The sequence below is a fragment of the Schistocerca nitens genome, chromosome 11, assembly GCF_023898315.1.
Source record: "Schistocerca nitens isolate TAMUIC-IGC-003100 chromosome 11, iqSchNite1.1, whole genome shotgun sequence".
NCBI lineage: Eukaryota > Metazoa > Arthropoda > Insecta > Orthoptera > Acrididae > Schistocerca > Schistocerca nitens.
The window spans coordinates 80,730,745-80,756,151 of NC_064624.1; positions in this window are offsets into that span (position 1 = coordinate 80,730,745).

Here is a 25,407-nt window from a genome sequence, read left to right on the forward strand (position 1 = left end):
TTTTAAAGTCAACTTGATAAACCAAGATTCCAAAAGTATAAAACAGAAATAATGCTCACCAAGGAAGGAGAATGTATCGTGCTCCACACCCTCCTCCCGCCCTGTGGTGCAACTGATGTCCCTTTCCCCAAAAATGTACTCAATGGGAGCGTAATGTTGCAACCACACACACAAGTTGACCTGCTGTGAGGAAAAAACGAGTTAGTACATTTCAAACATAAAAAAGTTCATTTTAAAGTCAACTTGATAAACCAAGATTCCAAAAGTATAAAACAGAAATAATGCTCACCAAGGAAGGAGAATGTATCGTGCTCCACACTCTCCTCCCGCAGTGTGGTGCAACTGATGTCCCTTTCCCCAAAAATGTACTCAATGGGAGCGTAATGTTGCAACCACACACACAAGTTGACCTGCTGTGAGGAAAAAACGAGTTAGTACATTTCAAACATAAAAAAGGTCATTTTAAAGTCAACTTGATAAACCAAGATTCCAAAAGTATAAAACAGAAAAAAATGCTTACCAAGGAAGGAGAATGTATCGTGCTCCGCACCCTCCTCCCGCCCTGTGGTGCAACTGATGTCCCTTTCCCCAAAAATGTACTCAATGGGAGCGTAATGTTGCAACCACACACACAAGTTGACCTGCTGTGAGGAAAAAACGAGTTAGTACATTTCAAACATAAAAAAGGTCATTTTAAAGTCAACTTGATAAACCAAGATTCCAAAAGTATAAAACAGAAAAAAATGCTTACCAAGGAAGGAAAATGTATCGTGCTCCACACCCTCCTCCCGCCCTGTGGTCCAACTGATGTCCCTTTCTCCAAAAATGTACTCAATGGGAGCGTAATGTTGCAACCACACACACAAGTTGAACTGCTGTGAGGAAAAAACGAGTTAGTACGTTTCAAACATAAAAAAGGTCATTTTAAAGTCAACTTGATAAACCAAGATTCCAAAAGTATAAAACAGAAATAATGCTCACCAAGGAAGGAGAATGTATCGTCCTCTGCACCCTCCTCCCGCCCTGTGGTGCAACTGATGTCCCTTTCTCCAAAAATGTACTCAATGGGAGCGTAATGTTGCAACCACACACACAAGTTGACCTGCTGTGAGGAAAAAACGAGTTAGTACATTTCAAACATAAAAAAGGTCATTTTAAAGTCAACTTGATAAACCAAGCTTCCAAAAGTATAAAACAGAAAAAAATGCTTACCAAGGAAGGAAAATGTATCGTGCTCTGCACCCTCCTCCCGCCCTGTGGTGCAACTGATGTCCCTTTCTCCAAAAATGTACTCAATGGGAGCGTAATGTTGCAACCACACACACAAGTTGACCTGGTGTGAGGAAAAAACGAGTTAGTACATTTCAAACATAAAAAAGGTCATTTTAAAGTCAACTTGATAAACCAAGATTCCAAAAGTATAAAACAGAAAAAAATGCTCACCAAGGAAGGAGAATGTATCGCGCTCTGCACCCTCCTCCCGCCCTGTGGTGCAACTGATGTCCCTTTCTCCAAAAATGTACTCAATGGGAGCGTAATGTTGCAACCTTACACACAAGTTGACCTGCTGTGAGGAAAAAACGAGTTAGTACATTTCAAACATAAAAAAGGTCATTTTAAAGTCAACTTGATAAACCAAGATTCCAAAAGTATAAAACAGAAAAAAATGCTTACCAAGGAAGGAAAATGTATCGTGCTCCGCACCCTCCTCCCGCCCTGTGGTGCAACTGATGTCCCTTTCTCCAAAAATGTACTCAATGGGAGCGTAATGTTGCAACCACACACACAAGTTGACCTGCTGTGAGGAAAAAACGAGTTAGTACATTTCAAACATAAAAAAGGTCATTTTAAAGTCAACTTGATAAACCAAGATTCCAAAAGTATAAAACAGAAAAAAATGCTTACCAAGGAAGGAGAATGTATCGTGCTCCACACCCTCCTCCCGCCCTGTGGTGCAACTGATGTCCCTTTCCCCAAAAATGTACGCAATGGGAGCGTAATGTTGCAACCACACACACAAGTTGACCTGCTGTGAGGAAAAAACGAGTTAGTACATTTCAAACATAAAAAAGGTCATTTTAAAGTCAACTTGATAAACCAAGATTCCAAAAGTATAAAACAGAAATAATGCTCACCAAGGAAGGAGAATGTATCGCGCTCTGCACCCTCCTCCCGCCCTGTGGTGCAACTGATGTCAGTTTCTCCAAAAATGTACTCAATGGGAGCGTAATGTTGCAACCACACACACAAGTTGACCTGCTGTGAGGAAAAAACGAGTTAGTACGTTTCAAACATAAAAAAGGTCATTTTAAAGTCAACTTGATAAACCAAGATTCCAAAAGTATAAAACAGAAAAAAATGCTTACCAAGGAAGGAAAATGTATCGTGCTCCGCACCCTCCTCCCGCCCTGTGGTGCAACTGATGTCCCTTTCCCCAAAAATGTACTCAATGGGAGCGTAATGTTGCAACCACACACACAAGTTGACCTGCTGTGAGGAAAAAACGAGTTAGTACATTTCAAACATAAAAAAGGTCATTTTAAAGTCAACTTGATAAACCAAGATTCCAAAAGTATAAAACAGAAAAAAATGCTTACCAAGGAAGGAAAATGTATCGTGCTCCACACCCTCCTCCCGCCCTGTGGTGCAACTGATGTCCCTTTCTCCAAAAATGTACTCAATGGGAGCGTAATGTTGCAACCACACACACAAGTTGAACTGCTGTGAGGAAAAAACGAGTTAGTACATTTCAAACATAAAAAAGGTCATTTTAAAGTCAACTTGATAAACCAAGATTCCAAAAGTATAAAACAGAAAAAAATGCTTACCAAGGAAGGAAAATGTATCGTGCTCCACACCCTCCTCCCGCCCTGTGGTGCAACTGATGTCCCTTTCTCCAAAAATGTACTCAATGGGAGCGTAATGTTGCAACCACACACACAAGTTGACCTGCTGTGAGGAAAAAACGAGTTAGTACATTTCAAACATAAAAAAGGTCATTTTAAAGTCAACTTGATAAACCAAGATTCCAAAAGTATAAAACAGAAAAAAATGCTTACCAAGGAAGGAAAATGTATCGTGCTCCGCACCCTCCTCCCGCCCTGTGGTGCAACTGATGTCCCTTTCCCCAAAAATGTACTCAATGGGAGCGTAATGTTGCAACCACACACACAAGTTGACCTGCTGTGAGGAAAAAACGAGTTAGTACATTTCAAACATAAAAAAGGTCATTTTAAAGTCAACTTGATAAACCAAGATTCCAAAAGTATAAAACAGAAAAAAATGCTTACCAAGGAAGGAAAATGTATCGTGCTCCACACCTCCTCCCGCCCTGTGGTGCAACTGATGTCCCTTTCTCCAAAAATGTACTCAATGGGAGCGTAATGTTGCAACCACACACACAAGTTGAACTGCTGTGAGGATAAAACGAGTTAGTACATTTCAAACATAAAAAAGGTCATTTTAAAGTCAACTTGATAAACCAAGATTCCAAAAGTATAAAACAGAAAAAAATGCTTACCAAGGAAGGAAAATGTATCGTGCTCCGCACCCTCCTTCCGCCCTGTGGTGCAACTGATGTCCCTTTCCCCAAAAATGTACTCAATGGGAGCGTAATGTTGCAACCACACACACAAGTTGACCTGCTGTGAGGAAAAAACGAGTTAGTACGTTTCAAACATAAAAAAGGTCATTTTAAAGTCAACTTGATAAACCAAGATTCCAAAAGTATAAAACAGAAAAAAATGCTTACCAAGGAAGGAAAATGTATCGTGCTCCACACCCTCCTCCCGCCCTGTGGTGCAACTGATGTCCCTTTCTCCAAAAATGTACTCAATGGGAGCGTAATGTTGCAACCACACACACAAGTTGAACTGCTGTGAGGAAAAAACGAGTTAGTACATTTCAAACATAAAAAAGGTCATTTTAAAGTCAACTTGATAAACCAAGATTCCAAAAGTATAAAACAGAAAAAAATGCTTACCAAGGAAGGAAAATGTATCGTGCTCCGCACCCTCCTCCCGCCCTGTGGTGCAACTGATGTCCCTTTCCCCAAAAATGTACTCAATGGGAGCGTAATGTTGCAACCACACACACAAGTTGACCTGCTGTGAGGAAAAAACGAGTTAGTACGTTTCAAACATAAAAAAGGTCATTTTAAAGTCAACTTGATAAACCAAGATTCCAAAAGTATAAAACAGAAAAAAATGCTTACCAAGGAAGGAAAATGTATCGTGCTCCACACCCTCCTCCCGCCCTGTGGTGCAACTGATGTCCCTTTCTCCAAAAATGTACTCAATGGGAGCGTAATGTTGCAACCACACACACAAGTTGAACTGCTGTGAGGAAAAAACGAGTTAGTACATTTCAAACATAAAAAAGGTCATTTTAAAGTCAACTTGATAAACCAAGATTCCAAAAGTATAAAACAGAAAAAAATGCTTACCAAGGAAGGAAAATGTATCGTGCTCCACACCCTCCTCCCGCCCTGTGGTGCAACTGATGTCCCTTTCTCCAAAAATGTACTCAATGGGAGCGTAATGTTGCAACCACACACACAAGTTGAACTGCTGTGAGGAAAAAACGAGTTAGTACATTTCAAACATAAAAAAGGTCATTTTAAAGTCAACTTGATAAACCAAGATTCCAAAAGTATAAAACAGAAAAAAATGTTTACCAAGGAAGGAAAATGTATCGTGCTCCGCACCCTCCTCCCGCCCTGTGGTGCAACTGATGTCCCTTTCCCCAAAAATGTACTCAATGGGAGCGTAATGTTGCAACCACACACACAAGTTGAACTGCTGTGAGGAAAAAACGAGTTAGTACATTTCAAACATAAAAAAGGTCATTTTAAAGTCAACTTGATAAACCAAGATTCCAAAAGTATAAAACAGAAAAAAATGCTTACCAAGGAAGGAAAATGTATCGTGCTCCGCACCCTCCTCCCGCCCTGTGGTGCAACTGATGTCCCTTTCCCCAAAAATGTACTCAATGGGAGCGTAATGTTGCAACCACACACACAAGTTGACCTGCTGTGAGGAAAAAACGAGTTAGTACGTTTCAAACATAAAAAAGGTCATTTTAAAGTCAACTTGATAAACCAAGATTCCAAAAGTATAAAACAGAAAAAAATGCTTACCAAGGAAGGAAAATGTATCGTGCTCCACACCCTCCTCCCGCCCTGTGGTGCAACTGATGTCCCTTTCTCCAAAAATGTACTCAATGGGAGCGTAATGTTGCAACCACACACACAAGTTGAACTGCTGTGAGGAAAAAACGAGTTAGTACATTTCAAACATAAAAAAGGTCATTTTAAAGTCAACTTGATAAACCAAGATTCCAAAAGTATAAAACAGAAAAAAATGCTTACCAAGGAAGGAAAATGTATCGTGCTCCGCACCCTCCTCCCGCCCTGTGGTGCAACTGATGTCCCTTTCCCCAAAAATGTACTCAATGGGAGCGTAATGTTGCAACCACACACACAAGTTGACCTGCTGTGAGGAAAAAACGAGTTAGTACATTTCAAACATAAAAAAGGTCATTTTAAAGTCAACTTGATAAACCAAGATTCCAAAAGTATAAAACAGAAAAAAATGCTTACCAAGGAAGGAAAATGTATCGTGCTCCACACCCTCCTCCCGCCCTGTGGTGCAACTGATGTCCCTTTCTCCAAAAATGTACTCAATGGGAGCGTAATGTTGCAACCACACACACAAGTTGACCTGCTGTGAGGAAAAAACGAGTTAGTACATTTCAAACATAAAAAAGGTCATTTTAAAGTCAACTTGATAAACCAAGATTCCAAAAGTATAAAACAGAAAAAAATGCTTACCAAGGAAGGAAAATGTATCGTGCTCCGCAACCTCCTCCCGCCCTGTGGTGCAACTGATGTCCCTTTCCCCAAAAATGTACTCAATGGGAGCGTAATGTTGCAACCACACACACAAGTTGACCTGCTGTGAGGAAAAAACGAGTTAGTACATTTCAAACATAAAAAGGTAATTTTAAAGTCAACTTGATAAACCAAGATTCCAAAAGTATAAAACAGAAATAATGCTCACCAAGAAAGGAGAATGTATCGTGCTCCACACCCTCCTCCCGACCTGTGGTGCAACTGATGTCCCTTTCCCCAAAAATGTACTCAATGGGAGCGTAATGTTGCAACCACACACACAAGTTGACCTGCTGTGAGGAAAAAACGAGTTAGTACATTTCAAACATAAAAAAGTTCATTTTAAAGTCAACTTGATAAACCAAGATTCCAAAAGTATAAAACAGAAATAATGCTCACCAAGGAAGGAGAATGTATCGTGCTCCACACTCTCCTCCCGCCCTGTGGTGCAACTGATGTCCCTTTCCCCAAAAATGTACTCAATGGGAGCGTAATGTTGCAACCACACACACAAGTTGACCTGCTGTGAGGAAAAAACGAGTTAGTACATTTCAAACATAAAAAAGGTCATTTTAAAGTCAACTTGATAAACCAAGATTCCAAAAGTATAAAACAGAAAAAAATGCTTACCAAGGAAGGAGAATGTATCGTGCTCCGCACCCTCCTCCCGCCCTGTGGTGCAACTGATGTCCCTTTCCCCACAAATGTACTCAATGGGAGCGTAATGTTGCAACCACACACACAAGTTGACCTGCTGTGAGGAAAAAACGAGTTAGTACATTTCAAACATAAAAAAGGTCATTTTAAAGTCAACTTGATAAACCAAGATTCCAAAAGTATAAAACAGAAAAAAATGCTTACCAAGGAAGGAAAATGTATCGTGCTCCACACCCTCCTCCCGCCCTGTGGTCCAACTGATGTCCCTTTCTCCAAAAATGTACTCAATGGGAGCGTAATGTTGCAACCACACACACAAGTTGAACTGCTGTGAGGAAAAAACGAGTTAGTACGTTTCAAACATAAAAAAGGTCATTTTAAAGTCAACTTGATAAACCAAGATTCCAAAAGTATAAAACAGAAAAAAATGCTTACCAAGGAAGGAAAATGTATCGTGCTCCACACCCTCCTCCCGCCCTGTGGTGCAACTGATGTCCCTTTCCCCAAAAATGTACTCAATTGGAGCGTAATGTTGCAACCACACACACAAGTTGACCTGCTGTGAGGAAAAAACGAGTTAGTACATTTCAAACATAAAAAAGGTCATTTTAAAGTCAACTTGATAAACCAAGATTCCAAAAGTATAAAACAGAAAAAAATGCTTACCAAGGAAGGAAAATGTATCGTGCTCCACACCCTCCTCCCGCCCTGTGGTGCAACTGATATCCCTTTCTCCAAAAATGTACTCAATGGGAGCGTAATGTTGCAACCACACACACAAGTTGACCTGCTGTGAGGAAAAAACGAGTTAGTACATTTCAAACATCAAAAAGGTCATTTTAAAGTCAACTTGATAAACCAAGATTCCAAAAGTATAAAACAGAAAAAAATGCTTACCAAGGAAGGAAAATGTATCGCGCTCTGCACCCTCCTCCCGCCCTGTGGTGCAACTGATGTCCCTTTCTCCAAAAATGTACTCAATGGGAGCGTAATGTTGCAACCACACACACAAGTTGACCTGCTGTGAGGAAAAAACGAGTTAGTACATTTCAAACATAAAAAAGGTCATTTTAAAGTCAACTTGATAAACCAAGATTCCAAAAGTATAAAACAGAAAAAAATGCTTACCAAGGAAGGAAAATGTATCGTGCTCCGCACCCTCCTCCCGCCCTGTGGTGCAACTGATGTCCCTTTCCCCAAAAATGTACTCAATGGGAGCGTAATGTTGCAACCACACACACAAGTTGACCTGCTGTGAGGAAAAAACGAGTTAGTACGTTTCAAACATAAAAAAGGTCATTTTAAAGTCAACTTGATAAACCAAGATTCCAAAAGTATAAAACAGAAATAATGCTCACCAAGGAAGGAGAATGTATCGCGCTCTGCACCCTCCTCCCGCCCTGTGGTGCAAGTGATGTCCCTTTCTCCAAAAATGTACTCAATGGGAGCGTAATGTTGCAACCACACACACAAGTTGACCTGCTGTGAGGAAAAAACGAGTTAGTACATTTCAAACATAAAAAAGGTCATTTTAAAGTCAACTTGATAAACCAAGATTCCAAAAGTATAAAACAGAAAAAAATGCTTACCAAGGAAGGAAAATGTATCGTGCTCCGCACCCTCCTCCCTTCCTGTGGTGCAACTGATGTCCCTTTCCACAAAAATGTACTCAATGGGAGCGTAATGTTGCAACCACACACACAAGTTGACCTGCTGTGAGGAAAAAACGATTTAGTACATTTCAAACATAAAAAAGGTCATTTTAAAGTCAACTTGATAAACCAAGATTCCAAAAGTATAAAACAGAAATAATGCTCACCAAGGAAGGAGAATGTATCGCGCTCTGCACCCTCCTCCCGCCCTGTGGTGCAACTGATGTCCCTTTCTCCAAAAATGTACTCAATGGGAGCGTAATGTTGCAACCACACACACAAGTTGACCTGCTGTGAGGAAAAAACGAGTTAGTACGTTTCAAACATAAAAAAGGTCATTTTAAAGTCAACTTGATAAACCAAGATTCCAAAAGTATAAAACAGAAATAATGCTCACCAAGGAAGGAGAATGTATCGCGCTCTGCACCCTCCTCCCGCCCTGTGGTGCAACTGATGTCAGTTTCTCCAAAAATGTACTCAATGGGAGCGTAATGTTGCAACCACACACACAAGTTGACCTGCTGTGAGGAAAAAACGAGTTAGTACGTTTCAAACATAAAAAAGTTCATTTTAAAGTCAACTTGATAAACCAAGATTCCAAAAGTATAAAACAGAAAAAAATGCTTACCAAGGAAGGAAAATGTATCGTGCTCTGACCCTCCTCCCGCCCTGTGGTGCAACTGATGTCCCTTTCTCCAAAAATGTACTCAATGGGAGCGTAATGTTGCAACCACACACACAAGTTGACCTGCTGTGAGGAAAAAACAAGTTAGTACATTTCAAACATAAAAAAGGTCATTTTAAAGTCAACTTGATAAACCAAGATTCCAAAAGTATAAAACAGAAATAATGCTCACCAACGAAGGAGAATGTATCGCGCTCTGCACCCTCCTCCCGCCCTGTGGTGCAACTGATGTCCCTTTCTCCAAATATGTACTCAATGGGAGCGTAATGTTGCAACCACACACACAAGTTGACCTGCTGTGAGGAAAAAACGAGTTAGTACGTTTCAAACATAAAAAAGGTCATTTTAAAGTCAACTTGATAAACCAAGATTCCAAAAGTATAAAACAGAAAAAAATGCTTACCAAGGAAGGAAAATGTATCGTGCTCCACACCCTCCTCCCGCCCTGTGGTGCAACTGATGTCAGTTTCTCCAAAAATGTAATCAATGGGAGCGTAATGTTGCAACCACACACACAAGTTGACCTGCTGTGAGGAAAAAACGAGTTAGTACGTTTCAAACATAAAAAAGGTCATTTTAAAGTCAACTTGATAAACCAAGATTCCAAAAGTATAAAACAGAAAAAAATGCTTACCAAGGAAGGAAAATGTATCGTGCTCCACACCCTCCTCCCGCCCTGTGGTGCAACTGATATCCCTTTCTCCAAAAATGTACTCAATGGGAGCGTAATGTTGCAACCACACACACAAGTTGACCTGCTGTGAGGAAAAAACGAGTTAGTACATTTCAAACATCAAAAAGGTCATTTTAAAGTCAACTTGATAAACCAAGATTATAAAAGTATAAAACAGAAAAAAATGCTTACCAAGGAAGGAAAATGTATCGCGCTCTGCACCCTCCTCCCGCCCTGTGGTGCAACTGATGTCCCTTTCTCCAAAAATGTACTCAATGGGAGCGTAATGTTGCAACCACACACACAAGTTGACCTGCTGTGAGGAAAAAACGAGTTAGTACATTTCAAACATAAAAAAGGTCATTTTAAAGTCAACTTGATAAACCAAGATTCCAAAAGTATAAAACAGAAAAAAATGCTTACCAAGGAAGGAAAATGTATCGTGCTCCGCACCCTCCTCCCGCCCTGTGGTGCAACTGATGTCCCTTTCCCCAAAAATGTACTCAATGGGAGCGTAATGTTGCAACCACACACACAAGTTGACCTGCTGTGAGGAAAAAACGATTTAGTACATTTCAAACATAAAAAAGGTAATTTTAAAGTCAACTTGATAAACCAAGATTCCAAAAGTATAAAACAGAAATAATGCTCACCAAGGAAGGAGAATGTATCGCGCCCTGCACCCTCCTCCCGCCCTGTGGTGCAACTGATGTCCCTTTCTCCAAAAATGTACTCAATGGGAGCGTAATGTTGCAACCACACACACAAGTTGACCTGCTGTGAGGAAAAAACGAGTTAGTACGTTTCAAACATTAAAAAGTTCATTTTAAAGTCAACTTGATAAACCAAGATTCCAAAAGTATAAAACAGAAATAATGCTCACCAAGGAAGGAGAATGTATCGCGCTCTGCACCCTCCTTCCGCCCTGTGGTGCAACTGATGTCCCTTTCTCCAAAAATGTACTCAATGGGAGCGTAATGTTGCAACCACACACACAAGTTGACCTGCTGTGAGGAAAAAACGAGTTAGTACATTTCAAACATAAAAAAGGTCATTTTAAAGTCAACTTGATAAACCAAGATTCCAAAAGTATAAAACAGAAATAATGCTCACCAAGGAAGGAGAATGTATCGCGCTCTGCACCCTCTTCCCGCCCTGTGGTGCAACTGATGTCCCTTTCTCCAAAAATGTACTCAATGGGAGCGTAATGTTGCAACCACACACACAAGTTGACCTGCTGTGAGGAAAAAACGATTTAGTACATTTCAAACATAAAAAAGGTCATTTTAAAGTCAACTTGATAAACCAAGATTCCAAAAGTATAAAACAGAAATAATGCTCACCAAGGAAGGAGAATGTATCGCGCTCTGCACCCTCCTCCCGCCCTGTGGTGCAACTGATGTCAGTTTCTCCAAAAATGTACTCAATGGGAGCGTAATGTTGCAACCACACACACAAGTTGACCTGCTGTGAGGAAAAAACGAGTTAGTACGTTTCAAACATAAAAAAGGTCATTTTAAAGTCAACTTGATAAACCAAGATTCCAAAAGTATAAAACAAAAAAAAATGCTTACCAAGGAAGGAAAATGTATCGTGCTCCGCACCCTCCTCCCGCCCTGTGGTGCAACTGATGTCCCTTTCCCCAAAAATGTACTCAATGGGAGCGTAATGTTGCAACCACACACACAAGTTGACCTGCTGTGAGGAAAAAACGAGTTAGTACATTTCAAACATAAAATGGTCATTTTAAAGTCAACTTGATAAACCAAGATTCCAAAAGTATAAAACAGAAATAATGCTCACCAAGGAAGGAGAATGTATCGCGCTCTGCACCCTCCTCCCGCCCTGTGGTGCAACTGATGTCCCTTTCTCGAAAAATGTACTCAATGGGAGCGTAATGTTGCAACCACACACACAAGTTGACCTGCTGTGATGAAAAAACGAGTTAGTACATTTCAAACATAAAAATGGTCATTTTAAAGTCAACTTGATAAACCGAGATTCCAAAAGTATAAAACAGAAAAAAATGCTTACCAAGGAAGGAAAATGTATCGTGCTCCGCACCCTCCTCCCGCCCTGTGGTGCAACTGATGTCCCTTTCCCCAAAAATGTACTCAATGGGAGCGTAATGTTGCAACCACACACTCAAGTTGACCTGCTGTGAGGAAAAAACGAGTTAGTACATTTCAAACATAAAAAAGGTCATTTTAAAGTCAACTTGATAAACCAAGATTCCAAAAGTATAAAACAGAAATAATGCTCACCAAGGAAGGAGAATGTATCGCGCTCTGCACCCTCCTCCCGCCCTGTGGTGCAACTGATGTCCCTTTCTCCAAAAATGTACTCAATGGGAGCGTAATGTTGCAACCACACACACAAGTAGACCTGCTGTGAGGAAAAAACGAGTTAGTACATTTCAAACATCAAAAAGGTCATTTTAAAGTCTACTTGATAAACCAAGATTCCAAAAGTATAAAACAGAAAAGAATGCTTACCAAGGAAGGAAAATGTATCGTGCTCCGCACCCTCCTCCCGCCCTGTGGTGCAACTGATGTCCCTTTCCCCAAAAATGTACTCAATGGGAGCGTAATGTTGCAACCACACACACAAGTTGACCTGCTGTGAGGAAAAAACGATTTAGTACATTTCAAACATAAAAAAGGTAATTTTAAAGTCAACTTGATAAACCAAGATTCCAAAAGTATAAAACAAAAAAAAATGCTTACCAAGGAAGGAAAATGTATCGTGCTCCGCACCCTCCTCCCGCCCTGTGGTGCAACTGATGTCCCTTTCCCCAAAAATGTACTCAATGGGAGCGTAATGTTGCAACCACACACACAAGTTGACCTGCTGTGAGGAAAAAACGAGTTAGTACATTTCAAACATAAAAAAGGTCATTTTAAAGTCAACTTGATAAACCAAGATTCCAAAAGTATAAAACAGAAAAAAATGCTTACCAAGGAAGGAAAATGTATCGTGCTCCGCACCCTCCTCCCGCCCTGTGGTGCAACTGATGTCCCTTTCCCCAAAAATGTACTCAATGGGAGCGTAATGTTGCAACCACACACACAAGTTGACCTGCTGTGAGGAAAAAACGAGTTAGTACATTTCAAACATAAAAAAGGTCATTTTAAAGTCAACTTGATAAACCAAGATTCCAAAAGTATAAAACAAAAAAAAATGCTTACCAAGGAAGGAAAATGTATCGTGCTCCGCACCCTCCTCCCGCCCTGTGGTGCAACTGATGTCCCTTTCTCCAAAAATGTACTCAATGGGAGCGTAATGTTGCAACCACACACACAAGTTGACCTGCTGTGAGGAAAAAACGAGTTAGTACATTTCAAACATAAAAAAGGTCATTTTAAAGTCAACTTGATAAACCAAGATTCCAAAAGTATAAAACAGAATTAATGCTCACCAAGGAAGGAGAATGTATCGCGCTCTGCACCCTCCTTCCGCCTTGTGGTGCAACTGATGTCCATTTCCCCAAAAATGTACTCAATGGGAGCGTAATGTTGCAACCACACACACAAGTTGAACTGCTGTGAGGAAAAAACGAGTTAGTACATTTCAAACATAAAAAAGGTCATTTTAAAGTCAACTTGATAAACCAAGATTCCAAAAGTATAAAACAGAAATAATGCTCACCAAGGAAGGAGAATGTATCGCGCTCTGCACCCTCCTCCCGCCCTGTGGTGCAACTGATGTCCCTTTCTCCAAAAATGTACTCAATGGGAGCGTAATGTTGCAACCACACACACAAGTTGACCTGCTGTGAGGAAAAAACGAGTTAGTACATTTCAAACATAAAAAAGGTAATTTTAAAGTCAACTTGATAAACCAAGATTCCAAAAGTATAAAACAGAATTAATGCTCACCAAGGAAGGAGAATGTATCGCGCTCTGCACCCTCCTTCCGCCCTGTGGTGCAACTGATGTCCCTTTCTCCAAAAATGTACTCAATGGCAGTGTAATGTTGCAACCACACACACAAGTTGACCTGCTGTGAGGAAAAAACGAGTTAGTACATTTCAAACATAAAAAAGGTCATTTTAAAGTCAACTTGATAAACCAAGATTCCAAAAGTATAAAACAGAAAAAAATGCTTACCAAGGAAGGAAAATGTATCGTGCTCCGCACCCTCCTCCCGCCCTGTGGTGCAACTGATGACCCTTTCCCCAAAAATGTACTCAATGGGAGCGTAATGTTGCAACCACACACACAAGTTGACCTGCTGTGAGGAAAAAACGAGTTAGTACGTTTCAAACATAAAAAAGGTCATTTTAAAGTCAACTTGATAAACCAAGATTCCAAAAGTATAAAACAGAAATAATGCTCACCAAGGAAGGAGAATGTATCGCGCTCTGCACCCTCCTCCCGCCCTGTGGTGCAACTGATGTCAGTTTCTCCAAAAATGTACTCAATGGGAGCGTAATGTTGCAACCACACACACAAGTTGACCTGCTGTGAGGAAAAAACGAGTTAGTACATTTCAAACATAAAAAAGGTCATTTTAAAGTCAACTTGATAAACCAAGATTCCAAAAGTATAAAACAGAAAAAAATGCTTACCAAGGAAGGAAAATGTATCGTGCTCCGCACCCTCCTCCCGCCCTGTGGTGCAACTGATGACCCTTTCCCCAAAAATGTACTCAATGGGAGCGTAATGTTGCAACCACACACACAAGTTGACCTGCTGTGAGGAAAAAACGAGTTAGTACATTTCAAACATAAAAAAGGTCATTTTAAAGTCAACTTGATAAACCAAGATTCCAAAAGTATAAAACAGAAAAAAATGCTTACCAAGGAAGGAAAATGTATCGTGCTCCGCACCCTCCTCCCGCCCTGTGGTGCAACTGATGACCCTTTCCCCAAAAATGTACTCAATGGGAGCGTAATGTTGCAACCACACACACAAGTTGACCTGCTGTGAGGAAAAAACGAGTTAGTACGTTTCAAACATAAAAAAGGTCATTTTAAAGTCAACTTGATAAACCAAGATTCCAAAAGTATAAAACAGAAAAAAATGCTTACCAAGGAAGGAAAATGTATCGTGCTCCACACCCTCCTCCCGCCCTGTGGTGCAACTGATGTCCCTTTCTCCAAAAATGTACTCAATGGGAGCGTAATGTTGCAACCACACACACAAGTTGACCTGCTGTGAGGAAAAAACGAGTTAGTACATTTCAAACATAAAAAAGGTCATTTTAAAGTCAACTTGATAAACCAAGATTCCAAAAGTATAAAACAAAAAAAATGCTTACCAAGGAAGGAAAATGTATCGCGCTCTGCACCCTCCTCCCGCCCTGTGGTGCAACTGATGTCCCTTTCTCCAAAAATGTACTCAATGGGAGCGTAATGTTGCAACCACACACACAAGTTGACCTGCTGTGAGGAAAAAACGAGTTAGTACATTTCAAACATAAAAAAGGTCATTTTAAAGTCAACTTGATAAACCAAGATTCCAAAAGTATAAAACAGAAAAAAATGCTTACCAAGGAAGGAAAATGTATCGTGCTCCGCACCCTCCTCCCGCCCTGTGGTGCAACTGATGTCCCTTTCCCCAAAAATGTACTCAATGGGAGCGTAATGTTGCAACCACACACACAAGTTGACCTGCTGTGAGGAAAAAACGATTTAGTACATTTCAAACATAAAAAAGGTCATTTTAAAGTCAACTTGATAAACCAAGATTCCAAAAGTATAAAACAGAAATAATGCTCACCAAGGAAGGAGAATGTATCGCGCCCTGCACCCTCCTCCCGCCCTGTGGTGCAACTGATGTCCCTTTCTCCAAAAATGTACTCAATGGGAGCGTAATGTTGCAACCACACACACAAGTTGACCTGCTGTGAGGAAAAAACGAGTTAGTACGTTTCAAACATAAAATGGTCATTTTAAAGTCAACTTGATAAACCAAGATTCCAAAAGTATAAAACAGAAATAATGCTCACCAAGGAAGGAGAATGTATCGCGCTCTGCACCCTCCTTCCGCCCTGTGGTGCAACTGATGTCCCTTTCTCCAAAAATGTACTCAATGGGAGCGTAATGTTGCAACCACACACACAAGTTGACCTGCTGTGAGGAAAAAACGAGTTAGTACGTTTCAAACATAAAAAAGGTCATTTTAAAGTCAACTTGATAAACCAAGATTCCAAAAGTATAAAACAGAAATAATGCTCACCAAGGAAGGAGAATGTATCGCGCTCTGCACCCTCTTCCCGCCCTGTGGTGCAACTGATGTCCCTTTCTCCAAAAATGTACTCAATGGGAGCGTAATGTTGCAACCACACACACAAGTTGACCTGCTGTGAGGAAAAAACGATTTAGTACATTTCAAACATAAAAAAGGTCATTTTAAAGTCAACTTGATAAACCAAGATTCCAAAAGTATAAAACAGAAATAATGCTCACCAAGGAAGGAGAATGTATCGCGCTCTGCACCCTCCTCCCGCCCTGTGGTGCAACTGATGTCAGTTTCTCCAAAAATGTACTCAATGGGAGCGTAATGTTGCAACCACACACACAAGTTGACCTGCTGTGAGGAAAAAACGAGTTAGTACGTTTCAAACATAAAAAAGGTCATTTTAAAGTCAACTTGATAAACCAAGATTCCAAAAGTATAAAACAGAAAAAAATGCTTACCAAGGAAGGAAAATGTATCGTGCTCCGCACCCTCCTCCCGCCCTGTGGTGCAACTGATGTCCCTTTCCCCAAAAATGTACTCAATGGGAGCGTAATGTTGCAACCACACACACAAGTTGACCTGCTGTGAGGAAAAAACGATTTAGTACATTTCAAACATAAAAAAGGTCATTTTAAAGTCAACTTGATAAACCAAGATTCCAAAAGTATAAAACAGAAATAATGCTCACCAAGGAAGGAGAATGTATCGCGCCCTGCACCCTCCTCCCGCCCTGTGGTGCAACTGATGTCCCTTTCTCCAAAAATGTACTCAATGGGAGCGTAATGTTGCAACCACACACACAAGTTGACCTGCTTTGAGGAAAAAACGAGTTAGTACGTTTCAAACATAAAAAAGGTCATTTTAAAGTCAACTTGATAAACCAAGATTCCAAAAGTATAAAACAGAAATAATGCTCACCAAGGAAGGAGAATGTATCGCGCTCTGCACCCTCCTTCCGCCCTGTGGTGCAACTGATGTCCCTTTCTCCAAAAATGTACTCAATGGGAGCGTAATGTTGCAACCACACACACAAGTTGACCTGCTGTGAGGAAAAAACGAGTTAGTACGTTTCAAACATAAAAAAGGTCATTTTAAAGTCAACTTGATAAACCAAGATTCCAAAAGTATAAAACAGAAATAATGCTCACCAAGGAAGGAGAATGTATCGCGCTCTGCACCCTCTTCCCGCCCTGTGGTGCAACTGATGTCCCTTTCTCCAAAAATGTACTCAATGGGAGCGTAATGTTGCAACCACACACACAAGTTGACCTGCTGTGAGGAAAAAACGATTTAGTACATTTCAAACATAAAAAAGGTCATTTTAAAGTCAACTTGATAAACCAAGATTCCAAAAGTATAAAACAGAAATAATGCTCACCAAGGAAGGAGAATGTATCGCGCTCTGCACCCTCCTCCCGCCCTGTGGTGCAACTGATGTCAGTTTCTCCAAAAATGTACTCAATGGGAGCGTAATGTTGCAACCACACACACAAGTTGACCTGCTGTGAGGAAAAAACGAGTTAGTACGTTTCAAACATAAAAAAGGTCATTTTAAAGTCAACTTGATAAACCAAGATTCCAAAAGTATAAAACAGAAAAAAATGCTTACCAAGGAAGGAAAATGTATCGTGCTCCGCACCCTCCTCCCGCCCTGTGGTGCAACTGATGTCCCTTTCCCCAAAAATGTACTCAATGGGAGCGTAATGTTGCAACCACACACACAAGTTGACCTGCTGTGAGGAAAAAACGAGTTAGTACATTTCAAACATAAAATGGTCATTTTAAAGTCAACTTGATAAACCAAGATTCCAAAAGTATAAAACAGAAATAATGCTCACCAAGGAAGGAGAATATATCGCGCTCTGCACCCTCCTCCCGCCCTGTGGTGCAACTGATGTCCCTTTCTCGAAAAATGTACTCAATGGGAGCGTAATGTTGCAACCACACACACAAGTTGACCTGCTGTGATGAAAAAACGAGTTAGTACATTTCAAACATAAAAAAGGTCATTTTAAAGTCAACTTGATAAACCAAGATTCCAAAAGTATAAAACAGAAAAAAATGCTTACCAAGGAAGGAAAATGTATCGTGCTCCGCACCCTCCTCCCGCCCTGTGGTGCAACTGATGTCCCTTTCCCCAAAAATGTACTCAATGGGAGCGTAATGTTGCAACCACACACACAAGTTGACCTGCTGTGAGGAAAAAACGAGTTAGTACATTTCAAACATAAAAAAGGTCATTTTAAAGTCAACTTGATAAACCAAGATTCCAAAAGTATAAAACAGAAAAAAATGCTTACCAAGGAAGGAAAATGTATCGTGCTCCGCACCCTCCTCCCGCCCTGTGGTGCAACTGATGACCCTTTCCCCAAAAATGTACTCAATGGGAGCGTAATGTTGCAACCACACACACAAGTTGACCTGCTGTGAGGAAAAAACGAGTTAGTACGTTTCAAACATAAAAAAGGTCATTTTAAAGTCAACTTGATAAACCAAGACTCCAAAAGTATAAAACAGAAAAAAATGCTTACCAAGGAAGGAAAATGTATCGTGCTCCACACCCTCCTCCCGCCCTGTGGTGCAACTGATGTCCCTTTCTCCAAAAATGTACTCAATGGGAGCGTAATGTTGCAACCACACACACAAGTTGACCTGCTGTGAGGAAAAAACGAGTTAGTACATTTCAAACATAAAAAAGGTCATTTTAAAGTCAACTTGATAAACCAAGATTCCAAAAGTATAAAACAAAAAAAAATGCTTACCAAGGAAGGAAAATGTATCGCGCTCTGCACCCTCCTCCCGCCCTGTGGTGCAACTGATGTCCCTTTCTCCAAAAATGTACTCAATGGGAGCGTAATGTTGCAACCACACACACAAGTTGACCTGCTGTGAGGAAAAAACGAGTTAGTACATTTCAAACATAAAAAAGGTCATTTTAAAGTCAACTTGATAAACCAAGATTCCAAAAGTATAAAACAGAAAAAAATGCTTACCAAGGAAGGAAAATGTATCGTGCTCCGCACCCTCCTCCCGCCCTGTGGTGCAACTGATGTCCCTTTCCCCAAAAATGTACTCAATGGGAGCGTAATGTTGCAACCACACACACAAGTTGACCTGCTGTGAGGAAAAAACGATTTAGTACATTTCAAACATAAAAAAGGTCATTTTAAAGTCAACTTGATAAACCAAGATTCCAAAAGTATAAAACAGAAATAATGCTCACCAAGGAAGGAGAATGTATCGCGCCCTGCACCCTCCTCCCGCCCTGTGGTGCAACTGATGTCCCTTTCTCCAAAAATGTACTCAATGGGAGCGTAATGTTGCAACCACACACACAAGTTGACCTGCTGTGAGGAAAAAACGAGTTAGTACGTTTCAAACATAAAAAAGGTCATTTTAAAGTCAACTTGATAAACCAAGATTCCAAAAGTATAAAACAGAAATAATGCTCACCAAGGAAGGAGAATGTATCGCGCTCTGCACCCTCCTTCCGCCCTGTGGTGCAACTGATGTCCCTTTCTCCAAAAATGTACTCAATGGGAGCGTAATGTTGCAACCACACACACAAGTTGACCTGCTGTGAGGAAAAAACGAGTTAGTACATTTCAAACATAAAAAAGGTCATTTTAAAGTCAACTTGATAAACCAAGATTCCAAAAGTATAAAACAGAAATAATGCTCACCAAGGAAGGAGAATGTATCGCGCTCTGCACCCTCTTCCCGCCCTGTGGTGCAACTGATGTCCCTTTCTCCAAAAATGTACTCAATGGGAGCGTAATGTTGCAACCACACACACAAGTTGACCTGCTGTGAGGAAAAAACGATTTAGTACATTTCAAACATAAAAAAGGTCATTTTAAAGTCAACTTGATAAACCAAGATTCCAAAAGTATAAAACAGAAATAATGCTCACCAAGGAAGGAGAATGTATCGCGCTCTGCACCCTCCTCCCGCCCTGTGGTGCAACTGATGTCAGTTTCTCCAAAAATGTACTCAATGGGAGCGTAATGTTGCAACCACACACACAAGTTGACCTGCTGTGAGGAAAAAACGAGTTAGTACGTTTCAAACATAAAAAAGGTCATTTTAAAGTCAACTTGATAAACCAAGATTCCAAAAGTATAAAACAGAAAAAAATGCTTACCAAGGAAGGAAAATGTATCGTGCACCGCACCCTCCTCCCGCCCTGTGGTGCAACTGATGTCCCTTTCCCCAAAAATGTACTCAATGGGAGCGTAATGTTGCAACCACACACACAAGTTGACCTGCTGTGAGGAAAAAACGATTTAGTACATTTCAAACATAAAAAAGGTCATTTTAAAGTCAACTTGATAAACCAAGATTCCAAAAGTATAAAACAGAAATAATGCTCACCAAGGAAGGAGAATGTATCGCGCCCTGCACCCTCCTCCCGCCCTGTGGTGCAACTGATGTCCCTTTCTCCAAAAATGTACTCAATGGGAGCGTAATGTTGCAACCACACACACAAGTTGACCTGCTGTGAGGAAAAAACGAGTTAGTACGTTTCAAACATAAAAAAGGTCATTTTAAAGTCAACTTGATAAACCAAGATTCCAAAAGTATAAAACAGAAATAATGCTCACCAAGGAAGGAGAATGTATCGCGCTCTGCACCCTCCTTCCGCCCTGTGGTGCAACTGATGTCCCTTTCTCCAAAAATGTACTCAATGGGAGCGTAATGTTGCAACCACACACACAAGTTGACCTGCTGTGAGGAAAAAACGAGTTAGTACGTTTCAAACATAAAAAAGGTCATTTTAAAGTCAACTTGATAAACCAAGATTCCAAAAGTATAAAACAGAAATAATGCTCACCAAGGAAGGAGAATGTATCGCGCTCTGCACCCTCTTCCCGCCCTGTGGTGCAACTGATGTCCCTTTCTCCAAAAATGTACTCAATGGGAGCGTAATGTTGCAACCACACACACAAGTTGACCTGCTGTGAGGAAAAAACGATTTAGTACATTTCAAACATAAAAAAGGTCATTTTAAAGTCAACTTGATAAACCAAGATTCCAAAAGTATAAAACAGAAATAATGCTCACCAAGGAAGGAGAATGTATCGCGCTCTGCACCCTCCTCCCGCCCTGTGGTGCAACTGATGTCAGTTTCTCCAAAAATGTACTCAATGGGAGCGTAATGTTGCAACCACACACACAAGTTGACCTGCTGTGAGGAAAAAACGAGTTAGTACGTTTCAAACATAAAAAAGGTCATTTTAAAGTCAACTTGATAAACCAAGATTCCAAAAGTATAAAACAGAAAAAAATGCTTACCAAGGAAGGAAAATGTATCGTGCTCCGCACCCTCCTCCCGCCCTGTGGTGCAACTGATGTCCCTTTCCCCAAAAATGTACTCAATGGGAGCGTAATGTTGCAACCACACACACAAGTTGACCTGCTGTGAGGAAAAAACGAGTTAGTACATTTCAAACATAAAATGGTCATTTTAAAGTCAACTTGATAAACCAAGATTCCAAAAGTATAAAACAGAAATAATGCTCACCAAGGAAGGAGAATATATCGCGCTCTGCACCCTCCTCCCGCCCTGTGGTGCAACTGATGTCCCTTTCTCGAAAAATGTACTCAATGGGAGCGTAATGTTGCAACCACACACACAAGTTGACCTGCTGTGATGAAAAAACGAGTTAGTACATTTCAAACATAAAAAAGGTCATTTTAAAGTCAACTTGATAAACCAAGATTCCAAAAGTATAAAACAGAAAAAAATGCTTACCAAGGAAGGAAAATGTATCGTGCTCCGCACCCTCCTCCCGCCCTGTGGTGCAACTGATGTCCCTTTCCCCAAAAATGTACTCAATGGGAGCGTAATGTTGCAACCACACACACAAGTTGACCTGCTGTGAGGAAAAAACGAGTTAGTACATTTCAAACATAAAAAAGGTCATTTTAAAGTCAACTTGATAAACCAAGATTCCAAAAGTATAAAACAGAAATAATGCTCACCAAGGAAGGAGAATGTATCGCGCTCTGCACCCTCCTCCCGCCCTGTGGTGCAACTGATGTCCCTTTCTCCAAAAATGTACTCAATGGGAGCGTAATGTTGCAACCACACACACAAGTTGACCTGCTGTGAGGAAAAAACGAGTTAGTACATTTCAAACATCAAAAAGGTCATTTTAAAGTCTACTTGATAAACCAAGATTCCAAAAGTATAAAACAGAAAAGAATGCTTACCAAGGAAGGAAAATGTATCGTGCTCCGCACCCTCCTCCCGCCCTGTGGTGCAACTGATGTCCCTTTCCCCAAAAATGTACTCAATGGGAGCGTAATGTTGCAACCACACACACAAGTTGACCTGCTGTGAGGAAAAAACGATTTAGTACATTTCAAACATAAAAAAGGTAATTTTAAAGTCAACTTGATAAACCAAGATTCCAAAAGTATAAAACAAAAAAAAATGCTTACCAAGGAAGGAAAATGTATCGTGCTCCGCACCCTCCTCCCGCCCTGTGGTGCAACTGATGTCCCTTTCCCCAAAAATGTACTCAATGGGAGCGTAATGTTGCAACCACACACACAAGTTGACCTGCTGTGAGGAAAAAACGAGTTAGTACATTTCAAACATAAAAAAGGTCATTTTAAAGTCAACTTGATAAACCAAGATTCCAAAAGTATAAAACAGAAAAAAATGCTTACCAAGGAAGGAAAATGTATCGTGCTCCGCACCCTCCTCCCGCCCTGTGGTGCAACTGATGTCCCTTTCCCCAAAAATGTACTCAATGGGAGCGTAATGTTGCAACCACACACACAAGTTGACCTGCTGTGAGGAAAAAACGAGTTAGTACATTTCAAACATAAAAAAGGTCATTTTAAAGTCAACTTGATAAACCAAGATTCCAAAAGTATAAAACAGAAATAATGCTCACCAAGGAAGGAGAATGTATCGCGCTCTGCACCCTCCTCCCGCCCTGTGGTGCAACTGATGTCCCTTTCTCCAAAAATGTACTCAATGGGAGCGTAATGTTGCAACCACACACACAAGTTGACCTGCTGTGAGGAAAAAACGAGTTAGTACATTTCAAACATCAAAAAGGTCATTTTAAAGTCTACTTGATAAACCAAGATTCCAAAAGTATAAAACAGAAAAGAATGCTTACCAAGGAAGGAAAATGTATCGTGCTCCGCACCCTCCTCCCGCCCTGTGGTGCAACTGATGTCCCTTTCCCCAAAAATGTACTCAATGGGAGCGTAATGTTGCAACCACACACACAAGTTGACCTGCTGTGAGGAAAAAACGAGTTAGTACATTTCAAACATAAAAAAGGTCATTTTAAAGTCAACTTGATAAACCAAGATTCCAAAAGTATAAAACAGAAAAAAATGCTTACCAAGGAAGGAAAATGTATCGTGCTCCGCACCCTCCTCCCGCCCTGTGGTGCAACTGATGTCCCTTTCCCCAAAAATGTACTCAATGGGAGCGTAATGTTGCAACCACACACACAAGTTGACCTGCTGTGAGGAAAAAACGAGTTAGTACATTTCAAACATAAAAAAGGTCATTTTAAAGTCAACTTGATAAACCAAGATTCCAAAAGTATAAAACAGAAATAATGCTCACCAAGGAAGGAGAATGTATCGCGCTCTGCACCCTCCTCCCGCCCTGTGGTGCAACTGATGTCCCTTTCTCCAAAAATGTACTCAATGGGAGCGTAATGTTGCAACCACACACACAAGTTGACCTGCTGTGAGGAAAAAACGAGTTAGTACATTTCAAACATCAAAAAGGTCATTTTAAAGTCTACTTGATAAACCAAGATTCCAAAAGTATAAAACAGAAAAGAATGCTTACCAAGGAAGGAAAATGTATCGTGCTCCGCACCCTCCTCCCGCCCTGTGGTGCAACTGATGTCCCTTTCCCCAAAAATGTACTCAATGGGAGCGTAATGTTGCAACCACACACACAAGTTGACCTGCTGTGAGGAAAAAACGATTTAGTACATTTCAAACATAAAAAAGGTAATTTTAAAGTCAACTTGATAAACCAAGATTCCAAAAGTATAAAACAAAAAAAAATGCTTACCAAGGAAGGAAAATGTATCGTGCTCCGCAGCCTCCTCCCGCCCTGTGGTGCAACTGATGTCCCTTTCCCCAAAAATGTACTCAATGGGAGCGTAATGTTGCAACCACACACACAAGTTGACCTGCTGTGAGGAAAAAACGAGTTAGTACATTTCAAACATAAAAAAGGTCATTTTAAAGTCAACTTGATAAACCAAGATTCCAAAAGTATAAAACAGAAAAAAATGCTTACCAAGGAAGGAAAATGTATCGTGCTCCGCACCCTCCTCCCGCCCTGTGGTGCAACTGATGTCCCTTTCCCCAAAAATGTACTCAATGGGAGCGTAATGTTGCAACCACACACACAAGTTGACCTGCTGTGAGGAAAAAACGAGTTAGTACATTTCAAACATAAAAAAGGTCATTTTAAAGTCAACTTGATAAACCAAGATTCCAAAAGTATAAAACAAAAAAAAATGCTTACCAAGGAAGGAAAATGTATCGTGCTCCGCACCCTCCTCCCGCCCTGTGGTGCAACTGATGTCCCTTTCTCCAAAAATGTACTCAATGGGAGCGTAATGTTGCAACCACACACACAAGTTGACCTGCTGTGAGGAAAAAACGAGTTAGTACATTTCAAACATAAAAAAGGTCATTTTAAAGTCAACTTGATAAACCAAGATTCCAAAAGTATAAAACAGAATTAATGCTCACCAAGGAAGGAGAATGTATCGCGCTCTGCACCCTCCTTCCGCCTTGTGGTGCAACTGATGTCCATTTCCCCAAAAATGTACTCAATGGGAGCGTAATGTTGCAACCACACACACAAGTTGAACTGCTGTGAGGAAAAAACGAGTTAGTACATTTCAAACATAAAAAAGGTCATTTTAAAGTCAACTTGATAAACCAAGATTCCAAAAGTATAAAACAGAAATAATGCTCACCAAGGAAGGAGAATGTATCGCGCTCTGCACCCTCCTCCCGCCCTGTGGTGCAACTGATGTCCCTTTCTCCAAAAATGTACTCAATGGGAGCGTAATGTTGCAACCACACACACAAGTTGACCTGCTGTGAGGAAAAAACGAGTTAGTACATTTCAAACATAAAAAAGGTAATTTTAAAGTCAACTTGATAAACCAAGATTCCAAAAGTATAAAACAGAATTAATGCTCACCAAGGAAGGAGAATGTATCGCGCTCTGCACCCTCCTTCCGCCCTGTGGTGCAACTGATGTCCCTTTCTCCAAAAATGTACTCAATGGCAGTATAATGTTGCAACCACACACACAAGTTGACCTGCTGTGAGGAAAAAACAAGTTAGTACATTTCAAACATAAAAAAGGTCATTTTAAAGTCAACTTGATAAACCAAGATTCCAAAAGTATAAAACAGAAAAAAATGCTTACCAAGGAAGGAAAATGTATCGTGCTCCGCACCCTCCTCCCGCCCTGTGGTGCAACTGATGACCCTTTCCCCAAAAATGTACTCAATGGGAGCGTAATGTTGCAACCACACACACAAGTTGACCTGCTGTGAGGAAAAAACGAGTTAGTACATTTCAAACATAAAAAAGGTCATTTTAAAGTCAACTTGATAAACCAAGATTCCAAAAGTATAAAACAGAAA